The sequence below is a fragment of the Chiloscyllium plagiosum genome, unplaced genomic scaffold (genome assembly GCF_004010195.1).
Source record: "Chiloscyllium plagiosum isolate BGI_BamShark_2017 unplaced genomic scaffold, ASM401019v2 scaf_9208, whole genome shotgun sequence".
Taxonomy (NCBI): domain Eukaryota; kingdom Metazoa; phylum Chordata; class Chondrichthyes; order Orectolobiformes; family Hemiscylliidae; genus Chiloscyllium; species Chiloscyllium plagiosum.
This window is the reverse complement of record NW_025213752.1, coordinates 16,821-24,105: the sequence shown is the minus strand read 5'-3', so window position 1 is coordinate 24,105 and position 7,285 is coordinate 16,821. Positions and strand designations below refer to the sequence as shown.

At 44.5% G+C, this 7,285-nt stretch overlaps 1 long non-coding RNA gene across 1 annotated transcript in view; it reads left to right on the top strand.

Annotated features, from left to right (window-relative positions):
* LOC122547710 overlaps window positions 1-7,285 on the top strand; it is a 19,138-nt gene that overhangs the window by 5,277 nt on the left and 6,576 nt on the right. Inside the window, exon 2 of the long non-coding RNA XR_006311071.1 lies at window positions 1,224-1,306. This is a non-coding gene — a long non-coding RNA (uncharacterized LOC122547710). The remainder of the gene's footprint in view (window positions 1-1,223; window positions 1,307-7,285) is intronic.

The following is a 7,285-nucleotide window of genomic DNA, read 5'->3' as shown; positions in this document are numbered from 1 at the left end:
CCAGTGGGTCAGGGAATGGCAGATGAAGTTTAATTAGAATGAATGTAAGGTGTTACATTTTGGTAAGGCAAAGTCTGGGAAGTGTTTTTATGAACAAACAGAACTCGGGGTGCAGGTGGATAGTTCCTTGAATGTGGCATTGCAGCGAGACACGGTGGTGAAGGCGGCATTTGGTATGCTTGCCTTCATTAGTCAGAGCAGGAGTTGGGGCATCATGTTACAGCTATAGGCCCTTCAGCCCAACAAGTCCACACCGGCCTGCCGAAGCACAACCCACCCAGACTCATTCCCCCTACATTAACACCTTCACCTAACACTACGGGCAATTTAGCATGGCCAATTCAGCTGACCTGCACATTTTTGGACTGTGAGAGAAAACCGGAGCACCCGGAGGAAACCCACACAGACACGGGGAGAATGTGCAAACTCCACACAGTCAGTTGTCTGAGGCGGAAATTGAACCCGGGTCTCTGGTGTTGTGAGGCAGCAGTGCTGTACAGGGTTTAGTGAGGCCACTTTTAGAATACTGTGTACACTTCTGGTCAACCTGCTGTAGAAAAGATGTTCTAAAGCTAGAAACGGTACAGAAAATATTTACAAATATATGACCACAAATAGAGTTTGAATTATAATGAAACTATGCATAAGCGGGGAGCTTTTCTCCCCTGGAGCATTGGAGGCTGAGGGGGTGACCTTATAGAGGTTATAAAATCACAAGGGGTATAGATAAGGTAAATACTTATGGTCTTTTCTCCAGGATAGGGGTGTCCAAAACAAGACAGCACAGGTTTAATGTGAGAGGGGACAAATTCAAAAGGGATCTGAAAGGTAAATTTATCACACAGAGGGCAGTGCATATACAGAATGAGCTGCCAAAAGAAGTGGTGGAGGCAGGTACAATTACAACATTTCAAAGACACTTGGAAAGGTACATGGATAAGAAAGGTTCAGAGAAATATGCACCAAATGCAGACAAAGGGGCCCAGTTGAGTTTGGGAAACCTGGTCAGCTTGGGCAAGTTGAGCTGAAGGGCCTGTTTCGTGCTGTATGACTCTATGAAAATGGATGAGAAGAACAACCTTTGCCTGAAAGACAATCAGAATGTACAGGAGGAGCTGTGAATATCGGGTCATTATACAGACCAATGTCTCTTGGCAAAGCATGTGATTGGAACAAGCCTAAAACTGACCCTGACAAATGTTATTTCTCTGTACTCTGAACAGGATGTGGCCATCTCTGCCAAGGTGGGAAGTGGATACAATTCCAAAATGTCCTTGAACCAATTGACTTGCTCAGCCAAAAGGAGGTGAGGAGTTTGGAAAGGATTAGGAGTCATGTGCAGAACAGACTGGGTGAGGAGGACAGATTTCATTCCCTGAAGGACCATTACAGACAGGAACAGGAGAAGGCTATTTGGCCTCTCGAGCCTGCTCAGCCATTCAATAGCAACATGCTGATGCACCATTCCTCACTCACACTTTCCTGCACTTAACATGTAACACTCAATTCCCCAACTGATCAAGAATCTATCTATCTCAGCTTTAAACCTGCTCCTTGTCCCCACACACAGCTCTATGTGGCAAGGAGTTCCAAGCACACTCAACCCTCTGAGAGAAGAAAATTCTCATCACCTCAGTCATCAATTTTGAACCAGATGGTTGTTTGTTCCTGACAACAGTCATCATTAGAGTCTTAACTCCAGATCTGTTTTTGTTTAAAATTGCATTCCAAATCCACCACCTGCCACAGCAAGATTCACATTCACATCTGCAGGGCATACCCTGGAGAGCTGAAAACATAGGATTTTGCTTCCCCATTATTTCAGAAACTGAAAATGAATCTCATCAAAATTAATTTCAGAATAAATTTCATCACATCTTTGTGCTAAACATTAATGTCGCCAGAATCCATACAGTGTGGATTCAGCCCATCCAGTCTACCCCAAGCCAGTGAAGAGCATTCCAAACAAACCCTGACCCTATCCCCATAACCCTGCATGAACCATGTCCAATCCCCATAACCTGCATATCATAGAATCCTACAGTGTGGAAGTCGGCCTTTCAGACATCGAGTCCACGCTGACCATCTGATTAGCATCCCATCCAGACACACTGCCCTACCCTATCCCTGTAAAACTGCATTTGCATTGGCTAACCCTCCTCGCCCGCATATCCCTCACACTATGGGTAACTTAGCATGGCCAATTCATCTAAACTGCACATCTTTGGACTTTGGGAGGAAACCGGACCACCCGGAGAAAACCCGTGGAGAGAAGGAGACAATGTGCAAACTCCACACAGACAGTCACCCCGAGGCTGGAATTGTTCCTGGGTCCCTGGCGCTGTGAGACAGCAATGCTAACCACCCAGCCACTGAGCCACCCAATGTTTTTGCCATTGTCATGTAGGGGTTGGTTTCCGCAGCTGATTCTATAGTTGGCTTACGATGTATAGTCACGTTGACAGCTTGTAGTTCAATTGCTGCTCTGGTTGAGATTGCTGTGAATGATCATTCCCTGTGTCTTAGATGTGGCGACCCTCAGGTTAAACCATAAACAGTTGTTGCTTTTTCTCTCTCTTTCTCTCCCACACCTCTCTCCCTCTCTCTAATGAGACAATGGTGACTTTACATTAACTGCCTGCAAAAAACATAACTTTGCTGATTAAAAATTAACAGCCTTCTTTTTCACTACAAAATAACCTATGTGTTTCTTTCCTGATGCACCAGTGGAGTGAGCTATAAATAAAAGAAAATACATTTTACCAACGGGATATATCTCAATGAACTGTGAGAGGATGCACAGGGAGATTTACCAGCAGGTTGCCTTGGGGGCTAGAGAGTTTCAGTGATTGAGAGAGATTGGACAGACTGGGGTTGTTGACCTTACAGCAGAGTGGATTGAAAGAGAGGGATGTATAAAACAATGAGGGGTGAAGATAGGAAGGAACTTTCACCCCTTGACAGAGGTGGAGATGGGGCACAGATTGAAGGTAAGGGCCAAGAGGTTTCGAGGGGATGTGAGGAAAATCTTGTTTACCCAGAGGGTGGTGGGAATCTGGAACTCACTGCCTGTAAGGTTGGGAGAAGATGAAACACTCATCACATTGAAGGAGAATTTAGATGTGCATTCGTGACGCCAGGGCTATAGGGCCAGGTGCTGAGGAAGTAGGATTAGAGAATAGTGAGGTGGTTATTTCTGACCGGCAAAGACTCGATGGGCCTTTTCCCTGGGCTGTAGATCTCTCAGAAGTTATCACTTATGCAATTTGTGATGTGTATTCTACATCCAAGATACCATCCAACTGCAATGTGATTTTGTACATTTCATGTTCAGAGAGGAGGGGTTTGTCTTCAAAAGAGAGATTGAGTAGTTAAGGCCAATACTCTCTGGAGTTTAGAGAAATGAGAGGAGATCCAACTGAGGGATATAGGACGCTAAAGGGGGTGGAATTGACAAAGGAGACAGAGGGAGGGTGTTTCCTCATGTGGGACAATTTAGATCGAGTGGGTCATCGTTTCAGGAGAAGAGGGTGGGACAGATTGAAAATAGCGATGCTGAGAAATGGCTTCTCTCCAAGGGAAGGGGGATGGGAATCTCTGGGACTTCACCTCTCTTTTCTCTCCCCCCCCCAGTATGTGGTGGCATGTCGGGACACTAAATAAATTGAAGGAGGGGACTGACAGATTGTTACTTAGATTAAAGGGAATGGGGGGAGAAAATTGGGGCTGAGACTGGGATGAAGTGAGTCACAGCTGTATAGAATGGGGGGAGCAGGCTCCAAAGGGTTCCTAGCCCATATGTTGTGTTGGTCGTCCTGCTGACTGAACACTTTTTAGTGTGGGTGACTCATAGCATATGCTCAGAAAGCTCTGAATCTCATGGACTAAACTATGTGATGCATCACAATCTATTAGTCACTTTGTGCAAAGACCATAAAATATAGCAGCTCATCAAGTCTGCTCCAACATTCCATCATGGCTAATATGTTTGTTAATCCCATTCTCCTGCCTTCTCTCTGTAACGGTTGATCCTCCTACTGATCAAGAACCTATCTATCTATCTCTGTCTTCAAGACATAATGACAGCTGTCTGCAGTAATGTTTTCCACAGATTCCCCACTGTCTGACTGAAGAAATTCCTCCTCATCTCAGTTCTGAAGGGAGGTCCTAGTCTCTCCTACTCGTGGAAACATCTTCTCCATGTCCACTCTATTCGGGACTTGCAGTATTCTCCAAATTTCAATCAGATTCTCCCTCACCCTTCTAAACTCCACTGAGTCCAGACTCAGAGTCCTTAACCTCTCCTCATGACAAGTTCTTCATCCCTGAAATCTTTCTTGCAAACCCACTCCAAGTTAAGCACATCCTCCCCTAAACAGGGGGCTGAAAACTGCTCACAATGTTCCAAATGCGGTCTGACCAGAGCCTTTTTCAGCCTCAGCAGTACATCCCTGCTCTTGTATTCTGACCCTCTCGAAATGAATGCCACCATTACATTTGCCTTCCTAACTGCCAACTGAACCTGTTAACCTGAAGCAAATCCTGAACTCGGACACCCAAGTCCCTTTGTGCTTCAGATTTCCAAAACTTTTCCCCATTTAGAAAACAGTCTCTGTCTCTGTTCTTCCTACTAAAGTACATAACTTTCCACTTTCCCACATTGCATTCCATCAGCCATTTCATTGCCCATTCTCTTCGCCTGTCCAAATCCCTCTGCAGCATCCCTGCTTCCTCAACACTACCTGTCCTTCCATCTATGTTTGTATCATCAAAGAAACACTCAGGAAAATGAAATGGCAATGCTCCTCATGTGAATGATGCTGGACCTCCTTGCCCCAAAGGCCAAGGCTATTGTACTGGGGCATCCCCTCAAAACAAGATGTCAGGTAAAGCAATTAGCCATCAGTGCAACGTTTCCTCTTCCAATTAACATTGCCCTGTTGATAATTTAGTTGACGTAGATGGAACATCTCTATGATTTAGATGATCGCAAACACTATTGATTATTAATAAATTCAAATGATGTAAAAAGATTCATGGACCTTCACTCCATGCCATGAGCAAGAGAAACACCAATTATGTTTAAAAGTGGCTGGGTTTTCAAGGTTAAGATAAACTAGAGAAATTCTTCACTTTCACTGAACCAGAAATATTATAAAAGTATATATATTGTATCCTGTACCAGCGTTTCTTGGTTTGGAGATGATGAAAACTGAGTACACCAAACTGCTGTCTATTTCGAAGTCATCTACAATCAAGAAACAATAAGCAAAGTGAACCGAAAGGCTAGAGATCAGAACGTTAAAGCAACAGCAAACGATGCCTCAAAATTAAATATGGACTGATAATTAAGGTCACAGCCCCAACCCAGCAGGAATACAAACCTAAGCTCTTGGCGATATATCAACCTTTTCAAAGCAGTTCGTGAACTAGGTGACTCAATAAACTCAAATGGCTATTGTGCATCAACATTCACTACAAAGTTGGCACCTCTCCTCTCAGGACAAGCTCACATAGGGAAGGTGGAGGCCCTGGGGTAAATTACGTTTTTTTTTATTATTCACTCATGGCACATGGGCATCACCCACTGCACCCAGCGTTTATTGCCCAACTCATCACTAGCTGTTCCCTTGAGAAGGTAGAGATGAGCTGCTTTGGTAACTGCTGCAGTCCATGTGCTGGAGATAGACACGCATTGGATGGAAAGTTGTCTTCAACAGTCCCCAGGTGGCAAACAATCTGTCCCTGCTGAATTTTTCCAACAATTTCTGTGTTTCTTTTTATTTCTGACATTCATTACCTAAAGAAAGCTAATGGAATGCTGGCCTTTATATCGAGAGGACTGGAGGACAAGGATGCAGAAGGGATGCTGCAGTTATACAAAACCCTGGTTAGACCCCACTTGGAGCAGATCTGGGCACCACACCTGAGGAAGGATAGATTGGCCTGGGAGGAAGTACAGCGTCAGTTTACAAGAATGATACCTGGGCTTCAGGGGTTAAGTTATGTGGAGAGATTACGCAAATTAGCCTGTTCTGTCCAGAATTTACATGGTTCAGGGATGATCTGATTGAAGATATTAACAGGAAAAGACAGGGTGGATAAACTGAAAGTGTTTCCACTGTTTGGGAATCCTAGAAATTGGGAGGGCATAGCTGGACAATTAGGACCAGACTGTTCAGAAGAGATGTTCGGAAGTACTAATATGCACAGAGGCTGGAGGAGGTTTGGAACTCTCTGCCACAACAGCAGGCATTGCTGGATCAGTTTTTAGTTTTAAATCTGAGAGATAAGTTTCTTGTTCAGCGAAGTTTTTAAGGGGATAAGGGCCAAAGGCAGGTCTATGGAGTCAGGTCACCAATCAGGCATTGAATGGTGAAACAGGCTCAAGGGCCTCCTCCATGGCCTCTTCCTGCTCCTTTATACGAATATTTCACATTAATAAACCATGCAACCACTTGCAGTTACAAAGTGGCATTCCCACACACCGGAGCAATTAGTGATTTCAAATAGAAATTGAAAGTCCAAATATTTTATTTTCACACATTCCAGATCCCCACCATCCTGTGGGTGAAACAATCCTCAAATCGCTCTCGAAACCTCTTACCCTTCACTTTAAAATGATGTCCCTCCTTGTTACTGACCCTTCGACTAAGGGAAACAGCTGCTTTCTGTCTTCCCTGTCCATGTCCCTCATAATAGAGTCACTCAGCAAGGAATCAGACCTGGGGTCCAACTAGTCCATGCCGTTCATAACCTCAAACTAAACTAGTCCAACTTGTTTGCTCTTGGCCCTTATCTCTCCAACCTTTCCTATTCTTGTACTAATCTAAATGTCTTTTAAACATTGTAACTGACCCTGTATCCGTCACTTCCTCTGAAAGTTCAATCCACACATGAACCACTCTCCATCAAAAAAATGTTACCCGTCATGTCATTTTCAAAAATGTTTCTCTTCTCAAATGAAAAATATGTCCCCTGGTCTTGAAGTCCCCCAATCTTGAAGTCCCCCAATCTTGAAGTCCCCCAATCTTGAAGTCCCCCAATCTTGAAGTCCCCCAATCTTGAAGTCCCCCAATCTTGAAGTCCCCCAATCTTGAAGTCCCCCAATCTTGAAGTCCCCCAATCTTGAAGTCCCCCAATCTTGAAGTCCCCCAATCTTGAAGTCCCCCAATCTTGAAGTCCCCCAATCTTGAAGTCCCCCAATCTTGAAGTCCCCCAATCTTGAAGTCCCCCAATCTTGAAGTCCCCCAATCTTGAAGTCCCCCAATCTTGAAGTCCCCCA